At 35.8% G+C, this 26,447-nt stretch overlaps 2 pseudogenes; both read right to left on the bottom strand.

The window, feature by feature from the left end:
- Window positions 1-24,474, bottom strand: part of LOC149204784 (protein transport protein SEC23 B-like) — a 148,298-nt pseudogene extending 123,824 nt beyond the window's left edge.
- Window positions 24,475-25,261: 787 nt separating this feature from the next.
- Window positions 25,262-26,447, bottom strand: LOC149204783 (origin of replication complex subunit 2 pseudogene; annotated as a pseudogene).

The raw sequence follows: 26,447 nt of genomic DNA, 5'->3' as shown, positions 1-26,447 counted from the left end.
AAAGAAGATTCCTGGTCAAAGCGCTCTGTAAGAGCTTTTTTGAAGGTGGCCCAAGTCATAAAACTTCCATTGAAATGTTGATGCCATTCCCACCATTGCCATCTTTCATTGTCCAATTACATGCTAACCACCATAAGCTTAGTCTCATTATATAAGATGTTATTCAGATTGAAATACTGCTCCATTTGTGCTACCCATGCGGCCAGGTGAGAACCATTAAATTTATGCATATCCAGCTTGGGAGGTCACGGACGGGATTGTTGGTGGGTGCCCCATAGGTGAAGAGAGCTGCTAGACTCACCCTCACTATGTCCATTGCCAATATACACCTCCTCGTGGGCTTCCTCCTTGCCCTTAGAGAGTGTGTCAGTTATTTTGTCAAGCTGAGCTTGGATGGCTTGCAAGGATTGTTCAAGTTTTTCGATCTTCTCATTGGCCATAGCTTGAGCTCTAGTTTCTACCATGCACCGATCCGATGTACTTGAAATTTGGGACCGCCCGAATTTTTTTTCACTAACAATTGAATGGTACCACCTTGCTCAGCTCGTTGTCCTGATTCTTATGGGCTAGATCACCAATAAGCACGCAGGGGGTCTCAGACTCGTTTTTTTTTTCCTGAAAAATCCTAATGGAGTTTTACTCCTTGCTTAGGAACACTGCAGTATTCGAATCCCTAAAACGTCAATGCTGCCAAAAGTCCTACGAAAATCACACCCAGGTATAGGAACCACACACAACTACTCAGATCTGGTAGATCTGAGAGATCTGAATGGCTAATCGGATAGCTCTGAGTGGCGTCACCGATTTCTACCGCGGATCTGATGGATCTAATAGATCGGAAAGGATGGTCTGCTAACTCGAAACTATGGGACTGATGTCTGCTGCTGCTGCAACCCCACTTGCGAGATCTGATCTGGCAAAGATTATGCATGATCCCAAGATAGAAAAGGGAACTATGGTCTCGAGGAGTGTCAGGTGCTACAAATCGCAATAGACATAAGGGTCTGACAGTAGTACTTGGCCCAATGTTTCAGGGCTCTAACCAAGGAGGATCAACCTACCCTTAGCCATACAACTCGACTACCCTATCATACGGGCGAGTAATCTCTCCAAGTGCTGTTCTCGATGTACTTTAGCAGCAAGACGACCGACAATTTAACTATACCAAGGTTTCAAAGGAGCTAGGGGGCTTCCGATATACACAGAGGGTATTTGGAAGACAGTTCGTGCACGGTTCTGTCTAATGCGCTACTACTCGAAGGGGTACCCATAGGGGTTACAAGGGATTCCAACAAGCGTAACTACCTCTTGTATTTCCTGCATGCATGCCTCCCCAAATCCGTAGGTTTATGCGCTCAAGATAGATCTCGTGGTCTAAAGACGCCGGAACACGTCTCTAGCCAAAAACAAATTGCTAAGAAATGGAGATCCCACCAACCCTAGAAAGAGCTCTGACACCACTTCTTATTCTCTTAACCTGCAAGACGATACCAAAATACAGAATATGTGAAGAAATATACCCAGAACATAGAATAGTGAGAAACAATAGCACTTATTTTATTATTTAGAAAGCAATGTTCACTTGCCTCTTTGAGGGGGCAACCTTCAATAGAGCAGAGCTCCATTACAAAATAAGACACGATGCTCCTCGCAGGGAGTCTCTATCCTTTATATATGACTCATACATGCAATACCATGGATCAATACCATGGTTCTTATTAATGCCATCTATCTAATACCATGGCCCATTTGCAACTAACTGCGGTCCCGTCATTAATTGTTGGGTTAACCACTTACAATTATTAATATGGGCTTTATTGACTCCTTACTTAACTATAACTATGACTCGAGCCTACCACATAAATAAGGGGGTTAGGGTGGGACCCTAACAGAGATTGTTGGATTGACATTGAATGAGCTAAGAAGCATTTATGAAATAATATAAGCCTTAGACCTGAGCCCATATTTGACTTATTAAAATATATGATTGACCTCATATTCCAAGGGAAAAGCCCTATATTTTGTATGATATCAGGGTAGGTGCATCTATGCTATTACTGACCACTACCTATAAATAAGATAATCCTACGACAATGCGATTTCACAATATTGTAAATAAGAATATCGACCAAAATTGATGGTGGAGATCCTCCATCTCTAGAATCCCTCCTTTGATAGACCCTATAGACTGTATCGTATCAATGTAGGTTCATCTAATTCTCACTTACTATAGGAATGTGAACTCTCTCTATGATAGTGGCCAAATTTGAGGGTAGAGGTCCTTTAACTATGGATGCCCTTTGTAGGTTTTAACCCCATACAGAAATTACCTGCATACGAATTGTAAAACATAGAAAATATACAATGCGAGAGCATAGCACATAAAACACATATACACAAAGATTTTCCCCGGGATCCCAAAACCAGGACTACCAGCTTTATTTTTCATTATATTCCTTTCAATTTTACAATACATATTTATACATGCCGAAGAATCTAATAAGATGGACCGAAAACCATCGCATCCAAAACCATGGACCGAAAATGATTGCGTCCAAAAAACATGTGCGAAAATCATGCACAAAACCATAGGTGGGTCTGCCCAACCTAACATAGGGTCCAAAACCAAAATTTTTCGGGGTGCTGCCCCAGACCCCATAAAGTGGGGTTACAGGTACACCTCAAATCCCCTGTGACCCTCCCCCCCCGCCCCGCTACCGAATTGGCGGAACGAAAGGGGTCTTCGCCCCCGCTCTAAACCCCCAGTTAACTACGTGAGCTAGTTGTGGAAAGAATATAACACAACCCAAAACCCTTGTTGTAGGTTGTATTAACCTAGTTCCTTCCAAAAAATCGAAATTAGAATGCTTTGTATACCTAACATTGGCAGAAGTTGTTGAAGTAATTTCATGGTTGAGATAAGTATTTGGAAGCACTGAGGAAATTAAGGGTGGAGACTCTATCTATGGAATCCCTTGTTGTCTAAATGGTGGAGATGCTTATCTCTAGATTCCCTTACTAATCATTGGGTAGAAATGTACATCTTTGGAGTCCCTTGCTGACCAATGGGTGGAGATGTACATATTTGGAATCCCCTACCGACTAGTGGGCAGAGATGTACATCTTTGGAGTCCCTCATGGATTAATGGGTGGAGGAAAAAGAAAATACTACCTTTAGAACGCCTGTATCAGTCTACAACCAAATGAAAATATGCAGGGTGGAGGTGGAGAATACCTTTGGAATCTTTGGCCTAAAGATTGGGATTGGTTTCACAAGCCTGGGGTTGAAATTTCCACAGTAGGAAGTTGTCAATGGTTGGGAGGAAAATCATGAAGCCTATCCCTCTGTCCATCCTGGAATGTCTTAAAAAACCTATGATGCCTATAAATTGTTTAAGACTTAAGGATCCAAAATGACAAGTGCTGACAAAATTGGATGACATAGAACTTGATGTATGTTTAGCCACTACATCCAAGATTGAAACCATGAGTAGTGTTGTACATTAACAAGAATTCAAGATAGTTCACTACAAATTCAAGGATCCAAAATGGAAAGTGTTGCCAAGATTGAATCACATAGATATTGTTGTATGTTTAACCACTACATCTGTGATTGCAGCCATGAACAATGTTATATGTTAGGCATGAAATTTTGTTGTCTTTAACTATGTTACATGGCCACCTCACTAAATGATGTACACAATCAATGGATGGTATCATTCTTAGGAGACATTTTCCCAATGATTGGAAGTTGTACCCTATAAGGAATAGGAACTCGAAATAACATGTTGCACTCTGAGTCCTGCTTACACCTACTCATAGGCCTCATGGATTGTGTATTTCCTTGTAGGATATCCTCTCAAGCCCTAAATATTAGGCTGAAACTATGTGTTGATGAGAAGGTAGAGTGAAGGAAAATTTCCAGATCTAATTTTTGTAAATTTGGGCTTGGAAATTCTAACCTCCAGTACGCTCGGTTGTCTTTCCCACTTCCCAAGAAGCCAAATTCTAGTAATTATTTTCTTCTTCATATATGAAGCATACAAAACAAAAACTAATTATTGTTCCAACTATGAAAGAAGTAGGAACTAAATTAGGAGTACAACCTAAATAATTACCAAACACTAGAACTCAGAAGCCTAAGGAGGCCTAGAAAAAGGGAAATTACCTATTTTCTGTACAAACCAATTATTGTAACTTATTTTAATTCTGCTGATAACAATTGAATATGGATCTGCCATGGTATAAATTCTCCTAGTAAATAATCTATGCTCTCTTCAATGACTGCGAAAATAGGACTATGTTGCCACTAGTATTTAGTAAAGTATGTACATATATTCATGTTCCATTCTTGCTGGATTAATGGATGCATTAGAGCATAGGATGAATGACATTGATTAGGATATGTTGTAAACAATGTACGAATTGTTGCATCCCTGCCATTTCCTTACCTGAGCATAGGTGTTAAGAGAGTTGTTACCTGCCTTGAAACTTGAACTGACTATTGTTGACACACTAAAGGTAATTACAACTAAGGTCCATTACATCGATGCCTTGATAATGAGACAGATAGGGTGAATTAACTTGCATGATACTGACCTTGTGATAGTCTTGGTATAATTTACAGTTACCTTATTTAACTCAAAAATGGTTCGTATTCATGGTTGTAAGTGTAAGAAGTTGGATCTGTAGCACTGTTTAGACCTAGTAGGTTGAAATTTTAGCTGGTAGTTGAGTAATTGGTTGTTATTGCTCTGGATGATGGTTCAAGCTTCCATAGTTAATCTTTAGCAAACCACAGATTTTCCATTCTAGCAGGCTCCACCATACTTTATTATAACAACCTAGCAGCAGTAATTGTTTGTTCTCTTGTGGGACAAGTCAATTCTCCATAGTTAGTTTTGGTGAATGACAGAATACTAGAAGAATAATACATGCAAGTACCATGACCTATGTCTATTATTGAAAATGATAATTATAGATGGTAAACTATTAATACCCTTCAACCAGCCCTAGTTTGTAGCAACTACAATCACCACAATAGATCAATTTAGCTATAGTCTGAGGATGTTGTGGTCACAAAGAGAAAATGGCACAGGTTACACTGATAGATACATGAAACAACTCATAGCACTAGATGACCATACAAACCTATCAGACCTTTAGGTCATGTTCAGCAATGTGAGTGTTGTTGCACAAACCTTGCAAGGGTAAAATGTCAATGTTGTTGCACAAACCTTGTAAGGAAAGATTGTTAGTATTGTTGCGCAAACCTTTCAGGGCATAATGTCAATACTATTGCACAAATGTTGCAGCGAAGTCCCCAAGGATTTGGTCCAATGGTTAAGTAGGAGGTTTGATCCCCATAGGTCTCATGACTCAATTCCAAGTAAGGTTGTGTACATATGAGAACTGCACGCGGCACAATTTTTTCACTTGAATTTTTTTTATTAATGACAAAGTAAGAATTTATGTTACAAATAGCTTCCAAAACATGACACACACTTGATTTTTTAAATTAAAAAACAAACCCTATATTAAAATTATTGTTGTTCCTAAAACAAAAAATTCATTCAAGTTTGCCTTGGAGTTTGAATTTAGCTTGAGGCTCAAATTCATTCAGGTTCGTTATTAGATTCAACTTTCAATTTCAACAAACTTAAACAAAACTCCATTTTTCTGGGTTCGTCGAATTCAAAACCTAAATCTTTAGGTTCAGTGAACCTTGTGACTTAGCTCTTAACATGCTTCTTAACAAGCTCTTTTTCTATGACAATCATGATCTCCACTTTGTATTGTTCTTGTAACTAGAAAAGAAAAACCATGAACTATGTACGATGTTGAAGCCTTACAACAACTCAAAAATGGTCAAAATTTCCCTATCAACAACTATTTGCATGCATTATATGTCTCTTTGAAATCACCATACAAGCATTTTTCTTGCCCTTAACAAATTAGAATCCATAGAAACTAGCCGAGCAAAGCCCCAAATTTTTATTTTTTATTTTTACGCTACTCTCTTCTCAACATGTCTATGCCTGAATGCAAATATGGGCACAAACATGTATTCTCCATTCACCTACAATATCCCTTATGCTATCATAAATCTAGAATGATGACCTTGTTGATTATGATTCCCATGGGCACGGAGATGACCTACAAATGCAATCCACTAATGCCCATTAAGAAAGAGATTAAGCTCTTGTTTTCTTTGATCTCATGTAAAACTTCAACAATAAGAAACTAATGCCTCAAACTGAAATAAATAAATACATAGTAGAGCCAACAACACAACAATAATGAATATATAGCTATAGTTGCAATGGTGTAAATCATCGTAGGTAACGTTTGCATAACAAAGCCAAATAACCTAATTCAGGTGTATGCTGATTTTATGCTTTATTTGCATTTTTGGGTGGTTGTAGTTTTTTCATGGGATTTACCCACATGGATTTTTACTCCATAAAATTATGGTCATTTTAAAAGTATGTATAACTCTTCCTGAACATTCTGAAACACACAAAGCCTACCTTCAATACAACCATTGGTCACACAACATGAGGGTACCTAAAAGATCAGATTTTTGCATTGAGAGTACTTGTGGTTACCCTTTTGGTGGTTCAATTTTATGCACTTAATGAATAAGGGAAATGTCTTCTTGAGTTTAAGAGAAATATTCATGATCAATTTGGTAAATTGAAAAGTTGGATGTCCACCGATGAGAATCCTTGTAATTGGGAGGGTGTAAAGTGTATAAACAATACTGGTGATCCTAGAGTATGGTCACTTGATCTCAGTGGCATGCATTTGATAGGAATCTTGTCTCCCACAATTTCAAATTTGACTTCTTTGAGAGTTCTTAATGTTTCAAGAAACATCCTATTGGGTAAAATACTGCCTGAACTTGGGGATTAATTGCAACTAGAGATTCTTAATGTGAGTAGCAATAGTCTGCAAGGTCAAATCCCTCTGCAGTTATGCAAGTTTTCATCCTTGAGAAAACTTGAATTGTCTAATAATCACATTGTTGGAAATCTGCCACAAGAGCTTGGTAATCTCTCATCTCTCAAGGATATTTTTGTCTATAACAATTATCTTACCGGTGCATTGTCTATAACTTGTTAGTTTGACTACTCTTGAATTAGAACAGAAAAAGTTCAGTGGATTGATTCCACCAGAAGTAGGGAACTTGGAAATTCTGGAGAAGCATCCCTTTTCCGATAATTATTTGTTGGGTTTCCACCCCCATAAACTTGGAAATATTTTGGAAATGATAAGTTTAAATATCTCATCAAATAATCTTACAGGAAGCATTCCTCTGCAGCTTTCCAATTTGTTAAACCTTGCACGACTTGACATGAGCATGAATGCTTTTACTAGCAGTGTCCCAAATGAGCTAGTCAATCTCACTTGTTTAGAATGAATGAAGCATTCTAATAACAAACTGTTAGGGCAAATATCGTTTGTTCTTGGAGGGCTTTCCCATTTGACAAAACTGCAACTGGGTGGGAACAACTTTTTAGGACCTATCCCATCACAACTTGGTCAACTTAAAGGCTTGGAGATTACTCTAAATCTGAGTTGGAATAGGCTTTCATGGTTATTACCAGCTTAATTGGAAAAATTGTGTTTGCTAGAATCTATATATATCAAATTATCAATTAATTGTCCAACTTCCTCCTTCATTTGAAAATATTCATGGTTTAATGGCGTGTAATGTTTCATACAATAACCTTACTAGGACTCTGCCTAACATAACAATTTTTCTCAACATGCCTATTTGTTGTTTCATTCAAAATTAGGGGCTCTATGGATGACCAATTCCATATGCATGTCAAACCTTAAGTGCAGGGAAATTGGCCTTTCAAAATTTTTGGCAAAACAATGAATATTGTGGCCATAATTGCTAGAGTGTTTGGGGGGTCTTCATTGATTATAACGGTGGCCATTACCTATTTTTTGAGGTAGCCAAGATGTATGCTCATTCCTCTTGAAGACCAACAATACTTTAAGTTAATGGTTTATTTTTTCCCAATACAAAGATTCACTTTCCAAGACATAGTAGAAGCCACAGATAATTTCTCTAAGACAAATGTGATTGGAAGAGGAGCATGTGGAACAATTTATAAGGCCACCCTACATTCAGGAGAACTTATTATTATCAAAAATATGTTTTCTCGACTAGAAGGAAATGAAAGAGCTTCAATTATGAGATATCCACTCTTGGATCTTTATAAGTTAGAACAAATGTAAAAAATGAAATGTAATGACCTCATATAATTTAAGTTCTTGTTCAATGAAGTATGGAAGTTGATCAAACCGCTCTCTATATTCAAAAACCAAAAATTACATTCCAACGCCACGGGTCTTATAGCCAATGAAGATATACTATAGACTAATAGGCATCCACCAAGTAGTACTAGAACTCTAAAATGACAAATACACATCAAGAAGTTGAAAAAGCAAAGGGAATGTAAGTAAATAAGGATTTGATGAGCCCCAAAGGTTAGCTCAAGTGGTCACAAGCCAGACATAATATCCCACCCCAAGTTGGGGAGATCATAGGTTCAACTCTATTGATCCCGTTGGAATTTAGGTGGTTGGGAACTTAGGTATTGATCGTTTACCCCATAGCCATCAAATGGGTAGTACTCAAACTCTAAAATGACTCTAAATATACCAGGATTTGAAATAAATATTTGAATATCAAGGACAGGGTTTGGAAATATGAAAGCTATAAAATTATGGTTAACATTATAAACATACTCACAAAATCAAATAAACAAAAAAAAATACACACAAATAACCAATTCAAAGAGGAGATATAAATAAATCCCAATAATATTAACATTTTTCAAGTCTAGGCACTGGAGCATAAACTTGGGTTAAAGTAGGCTAGAACACCTAGCACATGTAGAGTAGTCTTGCTTCATATTTAAATCAAGTTATACAGGATTTTCCCCTAAGATACTTTTAAGAAATATTCAAAGATTTATTGGGTTGTGTTATATTCTTTCCACGACTAGCCCCAGTAGTGAAGTCGGGGGGGTTGGAGGGTGGGTGGAACCTCCCCTTCTTTGTGTCGGGAGAAGCGGGGGGGGGGGGGGGGAGCGGCAGCCACCCTTGTCAGGGGGTTCGACGGGGACGATAATCCCCATGTACGAGATCCAAGGCAGTGTCCATGGGAAACTTTTTTGGACCCTATATTAGGTGCGCTGACCTGCCTATGCTTTTGTGCGTGGATTTTGCACATGGTATTGGGTGCATTGGTTTTTGGTCCATGGTATTTTGTAGATCTGGTCAAGGGAACTATGGTTATGTTCTAATCCATGATTAATGGATTGGGTTTTATGGATTCTTTGGCATGTATATATATATATTTATTGTAGCATTCAAAGGAACATAATGAAAAATCAATATAGTAGTCTTGGTTTTAGGATCAAGGGGACAATCTCTATGCATATTTGTTTTATGTGTTACACTCTCGCCATTGTTTATTTTTTGTTTGTATAATTCATACGTATGTAATTTTTGTACGGGGTTGAAACCTACAAGATTCAGCTCCCTAAAAGGGTTTGGGATCCAGACTTGAACCAAGTCCGAACTTGAACCTATACCCAGTCTAACCAAATATGGAAAGTATCATTTACCAATTTTGGAGTCAATAACTATTTATAACCATCTCATTCGAATTCTCTTAAGTAGTTGGTGAAATTTTCAATATCAAATCCAAAGTTACATAAGAAATTAAAATAAAAAAATAAAAATGAAAAGCTAAATTTCAGATATGTCTCATTAATATGAAATGTTATAATGTCTATATAGTATATATTTCAATAATAACTTGTTTTGATGTACACAGATGATACTACATATTGTAGAATTCCAAGGAATCTAAACAATTGAGAGGCTTGTTGGTTGTCCTCTGTGTAATCATGTAATGAAAACAAACAAAATAATTTTTGTGTGTTTTTTAAACATACCACTGAGAAGACACATTGAGTCCATCTGATTCATGTTTGACTTGCATGTTTTAATCATCTTCGCAAGTGAAAATTGCAAGTATTATTCAGGTTGGGGTTTGACTTGGGTGAACTAAATTTCAATTTCCTCAAAGAGTAAATCCAATATTGAGGTTGAATCAAATGTGGAGAATATCATAAAAATTATGGAAAAGACATCCCATGCACTTTTCCCACCTGCATTGGTAGGTTGGGGGAAATACACAAAATAGTCAATTCAAACAACTCAATCAGAGATAAAAAATAAAACACCAAAGGAGGCACATATATCTAAATAACTCATAAGACATTTGCAATGAAAAATGATTATTCCAAGTGAATGGAAACCAAACACACCCCACTTATCTATTTCAAACTCTAGATTTATTGACTACTCCTCTCCTCATGATTGCCTTCAGAAGTTATGAAAAACTAGATGAGGAATATAAATATCACGCACTTGCACTACTTGCATAGATAGGTTCAAGGAAACCTATTGTGATGTAACAATGGCTAGACATGTATAGGCATGGAAACTGTATCTCTCTAGTAATATAACTTCATGTTTTTTTAAATTATATTTATAGTTATGTTTGTTTTTTAATTCATTTGAGACCTACATGATCTCTGAAGCATCTTCTCTTAAATCAACGCTAAAACACAAAATTGATATAGAATTTAATCAAAGAATTTGATAAACAATGTTGGTTTTTGACATCTTGTTTCTACAAGAAAGAGCTTATTTATAAAATTACTTGTATAAATATGATTTTCATGGAATATAAGCATAGACCAACCTCCCAAAGAGAAGAGAAATTTCTCTGCTATATGGATGGATGCCCTCCACAAATGTAGGGAGCCACTTCTTGGGTTTCCCCACAAGGTTTTCATTGGAAGGAAAATAAGCTTCAAAATTATTTCCAATTATGTTTATGCAAAAATAGGTTATTGCTTGCATGGGTTGGTTAAGATATGTTATTTTAAGGTAATAATGCCTTGACATGACTAATCTTATGACATGACAATTGCATCCCTTTTAGCGATGTTAGATTCAAGTTTTTCCCAATTATTGTGAAGGTTATGTTTACTTTTGAGTCCTTTTCCACCTACCTTGTCTATAAGACCTCTCCTCTTAGAATCAAAGTTGAATATCAAAACTTGATTTAGAGTTTTAATCAGAGAATTGGATGAAGGATGATGATTTTTCAACATCTTGTTTCTGTAATTGAACAACTGAATTATAATATTTTCAAGATTGGTATGGTTTGTTGCAAATTGGATAAACCAATGCTACCCACGTGTTTCATGACATGGAATAACTGCCTCTCAAGGATCATTATCTCTGTGATGCAATCATTGGCTAACACATGTTGGTTTTGGTCTAACACTAATCGTGATTCCCAACAAGTGGTATCAAAGCATAGGTGATGAGTTCGATACACACATGGCTCGCGTTGGAGTGGAGATTATTGGACATTCAATAAACCAATTCTCCCCCTATGTTTCGTGACATGGACAATAATTTCTAGCTACTTCCTCAGAGATAAAAAAAATAAAAAATTAAAAGGGGCATATATGTTTAACTACAATAAGAAAGCATTGAAAAGAACTAGGTTATTGCCAACCTACCCATGCAAATAAAGAAATCACATCAGATATAATTCCCTTGTCTAGTTTTTTTCAAAATTTCCAGAATGCAGTTATACTTCTATGCCCCTTTTAGTGTTTTGTTTTGATCTGTGAGGGAGTAGCCATAAATTCTTAACTAGATAATAGGTCAACTTCTTTTCTTTTAGAGTTTGGCCTATCTTTTCATTTTTCTAATCAACACTTAAAAAATCATGATATAGTTTTATTTCTTAAATTAAAACACTATTTGGAGAACACAAAATTTGATGAAATCATTAATCATAACATTTTCTTTAGATTAAGCTTAAACAAAACACAATACTTTATGGAAGGGAATGCTGAAAGAGTGGGAAATAACAAGTCCATTTATGGATAGTTTTTATATGTATGTGAGCACCATATAAACCAACTAGGTTTAGAAAAGATAATATCAATGTGAGCATTCCCGAGAGGTCGCTTGGGTTTTCTAAGTTGGAACAAACGTCAAAAATGAAATGCATTGACGTCATATGATTCAAGCTCTTTTTCGTTGAAGTATGGAAGTTGATCAACCTTCTCTCTATATTCAAAAAATAAAGAAGATAATTCCAATGCCACGGGTCTTATAGCCAGTGTAGACATACCATAGATTATTAGGCATATACCGGGACATACTAGAACTCTAAAATGACAAATAGGCATCAAGAAGTTGCAAAATAAAAGGGAATGTAAGCAAATAAGGATTTGTTGAGCCCAAAAGGGTACCTAAAGTTGTCAAAATACATACACAAGATATCTCCCCAAGTTGGGGAGATCAAAGGTTCAACTTTGTTGATCCACTTGGAATTTAGGTGGTTGGGAACTTAGGTACTAATGGTTTACCCCATAGGAATCCAATGGGCATTACTAGAACTCTAAAATGACTCCAAATATACTAGAATTTGAAATAAATATATGAATATAAAGGGAAGGGTCTCAAAATATGAAAGTTATAAAATTATGGCTAACATTATAAACATACTCAAAAACTCATATAATCACAAAAAAATACACGAAAATTACCAATTCAAATAGGAAATATACATCAATCCCAATAACATTAACGTTTATCAATTTTAGAGGCTAGAGAATTGTTGGGTGTGGAGCCTGATTATCTTCTGTATTCAAATGTCTCAGCTAGATGTATACCCTAGGAAGAATGTACACCCCTCCACGTGGGGGGGACTTGTCCCCCCCACAGAGGTCCGGGAGCTACTAGCCCCCCGACGAGGGTTCAGGGGCAGTGCCCCCGAAGCTAAAAATAGATGTAAAATTGCCTTGTAAAAGTCTAGTAATTTCTAATCAATCTAGGCCGTTCATTAGGCGGATGATCTCACAGTAGAAGTTATGTTTAGTTTATGGTTTTTTGCCCTAGAAGGCAACCCCTCACTATATATGAGGGAATTTTATTGCATCTATGTATATCTGTATTCTAAGTGAGGAAGAGAGAGGAGATTGAGAGCGAAGAGGTTGTTACAGTGGATCTGTTGTATGTTGTATCTCTTCAGTTTGCTGGATAATATAATAAAGAAGGACTGGCTGTTTCTCTGTGGATGTAACCCAAACTGGGTGAACCACGTATATCTATGTCTCTCTTGTTTTATTTTCTTTCTGTGTTTATATTTCTGCAATATTTTATGTGTTGCATTGCTCTATAATATATATTTTTCTAACAACAATAATGTGGGGTTAAATTAGGCTAGAACATATAGGACATCTAAAGTAGTCTTGCTTCACCTTTAAATCAAGTTATTTAGGCTTTTTCCCTGAGATGTTTTAAGAAAGTTTCAAAGATTCAGCTGGCTGAAAGGGTTTGTGATCTAGATCTAAACAAAACCTGAACCTGAAGATGTACCCATTCGAACCAAATCTCGCAAGTATCATTTATCAATTTTGGAGTCACTAGCTATTTATAACCTTCTCATCCCAATTGTCTTAGGGAGTCGGTGAAATTTTCAATATCGAATCCAAAGTTAAACAAGTAATTAAAATAAAAAAAATAAAAATGAAAAGCTAAATTTCAGGTATGTCTCACTAATATGAAATGTTATAATGTCTATATATTATAGATTTCAATAATAACTTGTTTTGGTGTACACAGATGATACTACATATTATAAAATACCATGGAGTCTGAATAATTGATAGGCATGTTACTTGTCCTCTGTGGAACCTTGTAATGAAAACAAACAAAATCAATTCTATGTGTTTTTTAAATCGACCAATGAGAAGACACATTGAGTCCATTTGACTCATGTTTGACTTGCACGTCTTAATCATCTTTGTAAGTGAAAATTGCAAGTATTATTCAGGTTCGGTTTGACTTGTGTGAACTAAATTTCAATTTCCTCAAATAGTAAGTCCATGCAATCTTCCCACTTACATTGGTAGGTTGGGAGAAATACATAAAATAGTCAATTTAAACAACTCAATCAGAGATAAAAAGAAAACACCGAAGGAAGCACATATATCTAAATAACTCATAAGGAATTTGTAATGAAAAATGATGATTCCATGTATATGGAAACCAAACACACCCCACTAATCTATTTCAAACTCTATGTTTATTGGTTGCTCCACTCATTGTGATTGCATTTAAAAATGACGAAAAACTAGATGATGAATCTAAATGTCATGCACTTGCACTACTTTCATAAATATGTTAAAGGAAACCTATTGTGATGTAAAAATGCCTTGACATGTATAGGCATGGAGATTGTATCCCACTAGTAATATAGCTTCATTTTTTTTAAATTATGTTTATAGTTATGTTTTATTTTTTGAAGTCCTTTTAGACCTACCTAATTTTTGAAGCCTCTTCTCTTAAAATCAAAGTTGAAACAAAAAATTGATATAGATTTAATCAAATAATTTCATAAATTATGTCGGTTTTTGACATCTTTTTTTCTGCAGGAAAGAGCTGGTTTATAAAATTACTTGGATCAGTATGGTTTGCATGGAATATTAGCATAACCCAAACTCCCAAATAAAAGAGAATTTGCTTTTCTATATGGATGGATTCCCTCCAAAATATAGGGAGCCACCCCTTGGGTTTGCACACAAGGTTTTCACTGGAAGGAAAATAAGCTTAAGAATTATTTCCAATTATGTTTATGCTTATGTTTGCTCGTAAATTCCTTTGAGACCTATGTGGTCTACAAGACCTCTTCTCTTATATTTGAAGTTGAAAATCAAAATTTAGTTTTGGAATTATAGAATTAACTAGAGAATTTTTCAAATGAAGTTAGGTTCTTGCACCTTGTTTCAGTAAATAAACTCCTCCATGATTAAGTGTCTTAATTTGGTATGTTTTTCATGGAATATGTTCTTGGCATGTTGTTTATGCAGTTCAAAATCTCATTTATTAAGTTCATGAAAAATTGACTAAACTGGGGGGGGGGGTGAATGAGTTTGCCACATTCATGGACATTAATTTTTTTTGTATTAAACTCATTAGCTAAAGCACTACATGAGAAACTTAACAAATAATGATTGCCATATTGAAAATATCAGCAACAAGTAATAAGAAAACCAAAGAATCACATGAGCTCATAATAACAACACATATTGACACAAGATATATGTGGAAACCCAAAGGGAGAAAACCACGATTTTATTATTGTTGTGATGCAAAATAAAACTCCTACTCATTACATCTAATTTTCTGTAGGATCTAACCTACATGAGGTTGCTACCTCAAATATCTACAAGCTACAACATGCAAAGAAGCTCCAACTTCCATGCGTTTTCAGTAAACTACAACCCACAGGATGCTCCTACCTCAACACTATCCAACTTGATATTTATCAAGTGACTACTTGAAAGGAGACTGCAATCCCCTGATGCAAACTAGAAACAACAATGTGTCGGTTTACCTGGTCATATATTTTTCATATCTTCATCTTCATTTCTACTTATTCTTCCCTTCAAATCTAATTCACATAAGCTTCATATGTGCAAGGAACTAACGCATAACCCCTCAATCTTCTCTCACACATTCTCGAGCTCTCTAACCTCACTTTTTCTTCCAAAAATAACATCTTTTATAAATATAAGTCGCTGGTTGTTTTTATTCCACATAACAATATGAAGTGAACAAGCTTGACTCTTTGCCTTCCACTATTTCATTACGAAACTCTTCAAATTTTTTAATATTATAAAATAAATAAGTGCTTCACCTATATTATTTCAACCATATATAATGATTAGGTGCATGAATATCAACATAGTGCTAAGAACAACATTATGCCACCGCAACTCATGAAAATATTTTCCAATGTAAACAATATGCACTCAACGTATGAAAAAAATGCAAGGATATGTATGCAACATTCACTCTCCAAAACCATCTATATGATCAAATTCATCTTTTCTTCATGCCATTGCCTCCACCTCCTTGAGTATTGTGTTGCTATCATGTAACCTTGGTTTTGTTGTGATGAAGTCTTGCTTTTGTTGTCATGGAGTCTTACCGTTGCATCATAACAATTCAACTTAATAACAAATTAGTGTCAGCACTAATTCTTCATTAAAAAATATTTGCAACATTTTCCAAGCATCAACCATCAACACAAGAATCAAGTGATCAACATTCCAACATCAATGTTCTACCAAAACATCAAGGTATTTGTTACTCCTTTGTCATGTTGACATCAAGCATTCCATTGAAAATTATTTTGGCGATGATAGTTCTCTTTTTCCATTTACTAACCTTGTTACTACTCTTTCCTTAATGCCCCTTTGTCCCTAGCTCCTACATACCTTCCTGCTTCTGTTTCTCCTTTACCTTTGATGAATTTTTTTTGCTTCTTCATCTTTGTTTCCCTTGTGTTTCTCCTTTTCCATAAATGACAATAAAGCACATAATCTCCAACTTTGGAATTGATGCAACACAAATTTCCTCCCACTTTATGTCTTGAGAAGTACTTCTCCTCACCTCAGCTAACCTTTCTTACCTCCCCCTTTGACATCAATGAGAAGGAGTTTTGGTTTTGATTAGCTACTTCATGCATTACTTCTAACCAAGGAAGTACTCTTCTTCATTTCTTCGTGCCCCTTACATACAAATTAGTCTAGGAGAAAATATCATAACTCTCATTTTCTTTGAATTCTCAATTTCTCTTCTGTGTATATAAGATTTGGAAAATTCTGATATCCAAAATGTAGTTTGAACACAATTTGCAATACCAGTTCTCTCCAAGGTTTCTTGTATGAATATGGTATTCATAACAATGGCCAAACAATAGTGTTGTTGAAGTAAAGACCTTCCTTTATTTCATTAAAATAAGCGCATTGTCTTGAGCTTGGTGCAAAAATCGTTCCCTGCATATTAAGGTATATAAGCATTGAATAGGCAATCCTTGTTCCTCAGTATGGACTAGTTGATAATCCCTAAGTATCCTAAAGAAGATATGTGCATTGGGGTCAATCTCTATCAAATAATTTCTGTAGCCCACCCATTTTGCACAGCTCTTATGCTTTCAAGAATCAAAATCAAGAAAGTCCCTACGATAGTATATGGTTTGTATGTTGGGGTGTGATACCACCATTAGTTGAGCTCTGATCTAGCCATTTTCTTATCCCATTGTTATTGCGTTTTCTTCTCGAATGTGTACGAAAATAAACAACATAAAGTTGTGGATGACAAACAACCCTAACAATGAAAATGATTGTTAAACATTGTAGATCTATAACAAATGATAGAACCAAAACCTACCAAAGACCTAATCTATGCCACCATCATAGTTAAAAAACAAAATGGAATAGTAAAATAAGCATAAGTAACTCCAATAAACCAATAGAAACTAGATATATAAATAATATATTTTATTAAACGAGACATGTGAAGGGAACAAATAATGTTACCAGTCCCCCTCTATGGGATGGGTTCTTGGCTATCCTCAAATGTCTTCAGCTTTTGTAGAGTCTCTCTCCTCTATAATGTGTAAACCCAACAAATAAAATATTTGAGTTTAGTGAGAACTCAAATGGAAAAGAAAAATGGTGTGCGACAGTGATAATAATCAGAGTTACAATAGTGAGTGCAACAATGAAAATAATCAAAAGTGAATAATGAATGTAAAACCCTTCTATTTATAACAAAATATTATGTTATCCTCAAATAATGAGCAATAATAAAATATCATTGACCCCATTCTAGAAATAACTATCTGGAATATTTTATTATATTTGGTTAGAGGGAAAAAGTATTTAACCTTTTATTTAGAAATAATAAATAACTAAATGATTTATTTATCATATCAAGAAATATGGTTAAGGAATAATAAACAAATAATGATTTATTTAATTATTCCTGAGGAACTTAGTCAAACTTGACAAGGAATAATAATTAATTAGTGATTACTTAATTATTCCTAGAGAAAAAATAAGATAATTAATGATTTATCTATTTATTTCTCACAACTCAGTCAAATGTGACAAGGAATATTAATTAAACAATGGCTTAATTAATTATTCCTAGAATATAATTAAATAAATAGTGATTTACTTAATTATTTTTCATGGGTTTAACTATAAATTGCTCAACAAATGTGGTTTATTAAGTAGTTTGTCACAGTGAAAGCAATTTTACTCTCGTAAAATTAGCCCTACATGGTGTACTTCAACCCATATAGTAAATTATGGCTAGATCACCAATTTTTTGTGGCAACAGATTGGCCCCCAATGTACAAGTATTAGGAGAAAAATATATGACCGAAGTATGTTGTAAGGACACAATCACTAGACAACGAAGTGGAGTCAAAGAGAGAGAGAGAGAGAGAGAGAGAGAGAGAGAGAGAGACCAATGGAGTTGAAGTGAAAGAGGATAGGGACTAAGGGGGTGAGAACAATGCAAGTCTCCTTTTATGTTGTGGCACTGGATATTAGTGAGGTGGGGGAGGCATTACCTATACCTGTTGAGATAAATTAGTAAAAAAATAATGATGTGCTGAGAAACATGAAACTGAGCAATAAAATACATGATGAATGGTACATGATATGTTGCCATAACTGAGCCAGAAAATAATACAATGTGTCCCATATACAGAATGCACCTAGATAAAACATGATCCAAGACTGAATAGAATAACATCTGAGCACATTATATATAATGGCCCTTCCCTTGAGAAATGGGTGGGAGGGAGGGTAAAATAACCGAAGAAGCCCTGCTAAACAGAGAAGGGCTCTGCACAACTAAATGTATCATCTGAATCAGATATGCATGTTGTGAATGCTGCAAGTGGTGGGAACCAAAGCCATCAAATCTATGGAACCGTGTCTAAGGTTGTAGCATAAAATGAAGTCATCCGGGCATGTGGGGGTCTACCTGAAGGGCCACCCCCTCATGAGGTCTGAAACATCTCACACACACTTGGGAATCACTGGTACAATCTGCTACATCATTGAACCATCAAGTGTACGAATCGCAATGATGAAACAACCAAGTCAAAGGGAAATAATGATTCCCTTTGCTTGATCCTAGGCACCGAACAAGAGTGGAAGCTGCAAACAAGATACACCGCCCTCTAGGTTATTCTTCTGGAATACATGTGAGGTCCCTATACTACGAGTGTAACCCTTTATTTTTATTAGTGCAACCCCCTTATGATATTGTTGTGCCCATGTAGTCCCCGTATTGTTATTATTGAGTCCCATAGAAGTCCACTATTGTTATTGTTGTGCCATTACATTATTATTGTTATGTTGGCTCTAATTATATTATGACCTGTTAGACTCATATATATGGAAAGGACGTCTTGTCATTTGTATCATCCAAGAATCGTTCATTTGTGTAATGTAAAGGAGGTTTCCCCCTCAAAGAGGCTAATTTTGAATTCGTTTACCTATCTTTTCTTCTATTTTGTGAGCTAGTTGCATAACATTTGGTATGAGAGCTTTGGATTCTAGGGTTTTGCTACTCCAAACACGTCATCGTGTCCTTTTCACTATAAATTTTTCTCTACAAAGTTTTACATGCTAAAAAAAACCCATTTGAGTAAAGATTGTTCTAAACTTCACATTTGAATTTCAGATCTTGTCTCGCTATATTATCGAAGATATGATCTAAGAAAGTTTGCATTTTTACAAACTCCAGAATTCCATCCCAAATAGGTCATCGTCGAATTTGCGTTATAATTTTGTTTCTATGCAGGTTCCGAATATGAAATTAAAACCCATTTGAGACGAAAGCTTGAGGATGCTAAGGCCCTAATTTCATATCTTGTTTCATTATATTTTTACAGATATGGTCGAACACATTGAGGGTTTCTGCAGGAACCCAATTTACATCCCAAACAAGTGACCCTAGGAAAATCATCATAACTTTCTCTCTCAGCATCAGATTGAAATTTCATAAAACGTTACACAAAGAGGATGGCCTGTAGTGTTTTTTTTATTGGTTCTGGGTCTTAAGGTCAAAACTGTGACACATGGAAGGTTGCAAAAGTTCTCTCTACTAAACCACTATATAATTCACTCATCATAGGAGATTTGGCATAACTCTTTATTGAAGAATTCAATATTTATCACACCGGTGGGGTTAGAAACAAGACTCAAAGGTCTATCAAGGGCCAAAATTTCAGAACTTGAATATCTAAAATTACATAGTTATAGTCGTTTAAATATCGATCTGCTAAAAACAAGAAAAATAATGACTCGAATAAAGCAAATAGAAACACCTAGTAAGCGTAATGGGATGGATGATTTGAAGAATGTGATCATAGATGAGTTAAATAGTTTTATATGTGTCATGGAAGCTAATATCGATGGTACAAAGGTAGATTTGAAGAAAGGCGTGGAATATTTGAAGAAAGACCTGGAAGGTTTGAATGAAGGTGGGACAAATGTGCTACAAGGAAGGCCTCCTAATGACGAGAAGGTTGTAGAGGAAACTCATGATGAAACTAAATGCTAATCATGATTCCATAGAACCTAACATTGGATTGAAGACCCACCATATTCCAAAGATTGACATGAGGAAGTTTGATGGAAAGGATCCCATAACCTGGATACTACAGATGGAGAAATATTTTGATCTACATGATGTGAAATTATTACAAAAGGTATGTATTGCATATTTATATTTAAAACCAAATCAATTTTTACAGTATAAATGGATTTGTTCTCATAAACCGCTTGTCACATGGTCAATTTTCATCTAGGAAATGATAGCACATTATGAGGATACAAAGAGAAACACCTTCTTTATCCAATTGATAAATCTCAAACAAAAGGGTTCAATGGCAAAGCACATTGAGGAATTCCAAAAATTAAATATAAGGGTAAATGATATTCAATAGAAACAGAGGGTTGATGCCTTCATAGGGACTTTAAAGGATAACATTCAACACAAGGTTCATCTTTGGGAACCTGATTCATTGGAGAAGGCATTCAGGCTAGAAAGAAAAATTATGGAAACAAGAAATCCTACCACTCGCAATTATAAATGTGGAAGTGTTGTTGCTCCTAGCCTTCCACAACCTACAAGGTTGAGACCACAAAAATTGGAAGAAAAAGGAGAAACCGACCTTTGTTATAGTTGTGATAGTAGAAACACTAAAGCTCATAAGTGCGCTGAGAATAAATTATTTTACATCGATTGTGAAGAGGAGTAAGAAAAGTATTAAGAAACATCAAAAGAAGAGGATATACACCAGGAACCAACCCCAGATAAAGAAGAAATGAATCAACCATATCTTGTAATGTATCTTGTAATGCATTGGTAGGACTTACCACTCCTAAAACACTCAAGATAGAAGGACATGTCAAGAAGAAAAATGATAACCTAACTTTCGTGAAGAATGTAATGAAACAACATGCAGATGAACATCGCAGTGAAAGAATTTTGATATAGGCGACTAGGTATTTCTATGAATACAACCATACAAACAAATGTCCCTTAATAAAGCTAAGAAGGATAACAAATTATCACGAAAGTACTATGGTCCTTACAAGGTTCTGCAAAATATTGGTACTGTGGCATACAAATTGGAGTTTCCTGCATCTTCTCGAGTGCTACCATGTTTTCCATGTTTCATGCTTAAATAAAGTTATAGGTAACAAGTTCCCAGTTCAAATAATATTGTCGTAACTTCATAACGAAGGAAAAATCATATTGGAACCTGAAGCAGTCACGGGAACAAGAACTTGACAGCTACAAAATCGATCAATTTTGGAGTATCTCATCAAGTGGAAGAACTTACTTGTTGAAGATTCCACATGGGAGGATGATAATTTTATACAAAAGCATCGAGAACTAATCAAGCATTGAGGACAATAGTTTTTGAAGGAGGGGCATGTTAGGTCCCTATACTATGAGTGTAACCCATTATTGCTATTAGTGAAACCCCCTTATTATATTTTTGTGCGCATGTAGTCCCCATATTGTTATTATTGTGCCCCATAGAAGCCCACTATTGTTATTGTTGTGCCCTTACATTATTATTGTTATGTCAACTCTAATTATATTTTGACCCCTTAGACTCCTATATATAGAAAGGAGGTATTTTCATTTGTATCATCCAAGAATTGTTCATTTGTGTAATATAAAGGAGGTTTATCCCTCGAAGAGGCTGATTTTGAAGTCGTTTACATATCTTTTCTTCTATTTTGTGAGTTGGTTGCATAACAATAAATGTATTGATGTGGACATAATAGGGCGCCCCATAGGTGAGGAAATGAGGATCCTCAACTAAGGCACGAGGGAAAATAGGAATGTGGCTAATGGACTAACACTAGGGAGAATGGGAAAAATGGGACTCAGGGACAAATAGATGACTTCTCTTGTCAGATCATAAAATTTAGGGTTCACTTGGCAGCGTCCGACTCGACTCCGGAGGGGATGGTGGAAAATATGCCTGAAGATCAAAATGGGAAATGTGGGATTAATTTTATGCAAATATGGATGGAATACTATGACATGACACAATGGGATGTGAAAAAATATCCATGTACGCAAATGTGACTCATCGCGGATGCCCAGAACAAGGGTAACTCGATGACGCTCCCACACATAATGGGCTCGGTGGGGACCATGAAAGAATGAGAAAATGATGGTTTCTCATGAAAAAAATTGACACGTGAGACAAAAAGTGCCAAGGGAAGGTGGTCCCCAAAGTACAAGCATTGCATATGAAGAAATTCTATTTTGAGAGGAAATGGAGTGACCCATCTTGGAAAAAAGGGTTTCGGGCGAAGTGTCAAATAATCAAAAACTAAGAAAGACCCATTATAATACTCGTTGGGAGATTTCAATGGTTCTGACGATTCTTCAAATGGATCTACGATCTGGTCGCAATGTGCGACAGAAAAATATGGGTTTTCCTATAAAAGGGCATTTTCCCTCCAATTTGAGAGGCGGAGAAGGCCTTAAATCTTGTGGAGATCGCAACGGATAAATCAACCATTAGAATTAGGATCTACAACTTTTAGGAAAGTGGCCTTACTTGTCTAAAGATGGTCTGAATGCTTCTTGGAACGATGGTTCTTGGTGAAGAATTAAGGGAAGAGGAAAATGAGAATGAACTACTAGAGGAGGTCTAGAATCATTCTCACCCACTAAGTCAAACATGGGGACTATGTGGACATAGAATAGAATATTTGAATACATGGTATCAAAAGTATATGGTATGCAATATGTATATGGCTTTCCGAAGAGGTCAGTAGGACAAACTATCCGAGGAATGGGAGGATAATTGACCATACCTAGATCCAGTCAGATCTAGGCTGAGACTTATGTTAATCAATTGAGAAGATGGTCCGGGGAAAGCCATCATGCCCCTGAGCATGGGATAGTGACCGCAAGCATATGTAATGGAGGTGACTAATCTAGTATGCAAAGGTGGGAATGATGCCCCCTAGCAGGAGGCGTTTATGGAGTTCCATTGTGTTTAGAGTGCTCGAAAATGGATTCAAGCATCTCGACCCAACTTGGCACGAGATCCTCCAAAGGATGATAAGGATATTTAGGGTCCTATGTATGCCCCATTATGCTATGGGCATACTGGATGTATTTAGAGTGGTAGGAAAACTTATGGGCTCAAAAATACAGCAAGAAGTACGCATGATGGTGCATATCATCCGAAGGGTAATGAGGGGTAGTCATGGTTTCCATGATGTCCTTCTTCGAGATAGGACTATTGGAGGAAGATTGACTACATGATGTGGCGGCAGGACCTGCTGTATCATCCCGAGAAATAAGGTACACATATGCATCATCTGGAATTTTGGACGATGAGCTAGTAGATGAAAGATCAATTGATGTTGAGACTTGGGCTTCTAACACAACAAGTTCGATAGAAGCACGCGCAGAAACCTAAGAGGGGTTTTCGTGTGAGGAACTCAAGGATGATGAAAGGTAAAGGATATGAACCATGGATTCCATAATCTCAACATTAGGGGAAGAGATCACGATGGTGGGACAAGAGTCCCCGTATTCTCATGTACTAATTGTACCAAAACCCATAGGTAGAGGAGTAGGCTATCAACTATGAGTGGCCTCGAAATCACGAAGCACTTGGAGAAAATCACGAAATTTGTCGAGACGAGGGAAAAAATGGGAATAGTAACCATAATGGTCACAAAAGGAACAAGGGTGATTTATGCGCAATGTTTTGAGTTGCTTTACTAGTACCGGTAAGGTAATTTGGACCTTAGGGATATCTGTCTCAGGTAATGCTTCATGAACCAAAGGTTTGAGATGAGGAAACTCAAAATAGTTATTGGTGGCATGCCCAACAACCTCACACAAAGCGCATGGAGGTGTCAGCTTTGGAGCTTTAGGGGCTGGAGGAGCTTGGGGAGCCTTGTCCTTCGGTTCTTTCCTCATGGCTTTACCTCGTTGTCCAGATTCTTTCACAATAGGAATGGATTCGTGTTGAAGGAGGGGGACTCGTAACATTATTTGTCTTCAAATTTTCTAGAGTCTCAATCCTCTATAATGTGTAAACCCAACAAATAAAATGTTTGAGTTCAGTGAGAACTCAAATGGAAAATAAAAATGGTTTGTGACAGTGATAATAATTAGAGTTACAACATTGAGTGCAACAATGAAAATAGTCAAAATTGAATAATGAATGGAAAACTCTTCTATTTATAACAAAATATTAGGTTATCCTCGAATAATGAGCAATAATAAAATATTATTAACCCCATTCGAGAAATAACCATTTGGAATATTTTATTATATTTGGTTAGAGGGAAGAAGTATTTAAACTTTTATTTAGAAATAATGAATAAATAAATGATTTATTTATCATCTCAAGAAATATTGTTAAGGAATAATAAATGAATAATGGTTTATTTAATTATTCCTCAGGGATTTGGTCAAACTTGAAAATTAGTGATTAATTAATTATTACGAGAGAAAAATAAGATAATTAATGATTTATCTACTTATTTCTCATAATTGGGTCAAATGTGATAAGGAATAGTAATTAAAAAATGGTTTAATTAATTATTCCTTGAATATAATTAAATAAATAGTGATTTAGTTCATTATTCTTCACGGTTTTAATTATAAATTTCTTAACAAATGTTGTTTATTAAGTAATTTCTCAGAGTGAAAGCAATTTTACTCTCATAAAATTGGCCCTACATAGTGTACCTCGACCCATCTAGTAAATTATTGCTAGATCAATATTTTGTGATAACACCCATAAGAGTGGTGGATTCACATGACCAATAAAAGCCACAAATGGAACTTGTGAGCAAGCTGCAACATTAGCAAAGCATTGTCATGCTTCACTTTTTCTAAGGCTCGGTCCATGTTATTTACAACAAAATCAGACTCACTGCCACCAACTCCATCAAGAAATGAAATATACTCTCGTAAGGAATGTGGATTGAAAGGTGGGGTGTTTTTTGACTTGTTTCTTGCAGACATGTTGTATACTTGTTCCCATAAGACATAAGACTTTAGCAATAGTAGATATAACACTTTTCATATTGACAAATGGAAGTTATCCATTTATCACAACTACTCAACCATAAGTCAAAGTTGTGGAAGCAAAGGATTTAATAAATTTATTTTCCAATACAAACCCATACATGAGAAGTCCAAAGCCACACCTTAATAGGAAAAGGCCACTTGGAATAAAAATATTTATAACTCTCCATCAGAGCTTTGTTCATTCACATGTTTTGGAACTAGTGCCAGAAGTGCATCCCTCAATTCCTGATTGTCAACCAAATCAATATATGATATTTTCTTCCCATGCTTCTTTCCAAGTCCACCATCTTCTTTAGATAGGAAATAGTTTCAAGAGACTTTGAATTCTTCTTCACCATCACTTCCTCTAATGCCCTAGTATCAAGAAAGTTTCATCTCATTGTTGTTGCATTATAGTTAAAATATTGCACACTAACTATATAACCTTGTAGATTGGACAATATTATGTTTTGGATTTTCAATAGCAGCCATCAATCTTTCACGAAGTTGAATTTTTTCCAAGTCTTACCTAAATTAATCATAAATATTCATGATTTAACACAACCAATCCCAACATATATTTACTTGTCACAAGAAATTGAAGATCATTTGTGACAACACTATAGAATGGGATAGTGGACTCTGTTAAGAACCCTTGGAGTATCATTTCTAAATAGATAATTTCTGGTGGTAGTGGAAGAGGAAGGAGATATGGTAGTGGCAGATGAGCTAGTGTTGCTGATGCGGTTTTGACTTTGACTGTGTTGTTACTACATGAATGAAGTGAAAATCTGGAAGAAGATATAATAAACCTCAACAATGATTGAGATTCCATCCTCGGAGAGCCACATGAATCGAATATTCTTAAACAT

This window comes from Pinus tabuliformis, chromosome 1_2 (genome assembly GCF_031772625.1).
Source record: "Pinus tabuliformis cultivar Carrire ecotype Pingquan chromosome 1_2, CPIR1, whole genome shotgun sequence".
Taxonomy (NCBI): domain Eukaryota; kingdom Viridiplantae; phylum Streptophyta; class Pinopsida; order Pinales; family Pinaceae; genus Pinus; species Pinus tabuliformis.
Note: the sequence above shows the minus strand (reverse complement) of the source record. Positions and strands in the feature narration are given on the sequence as shown.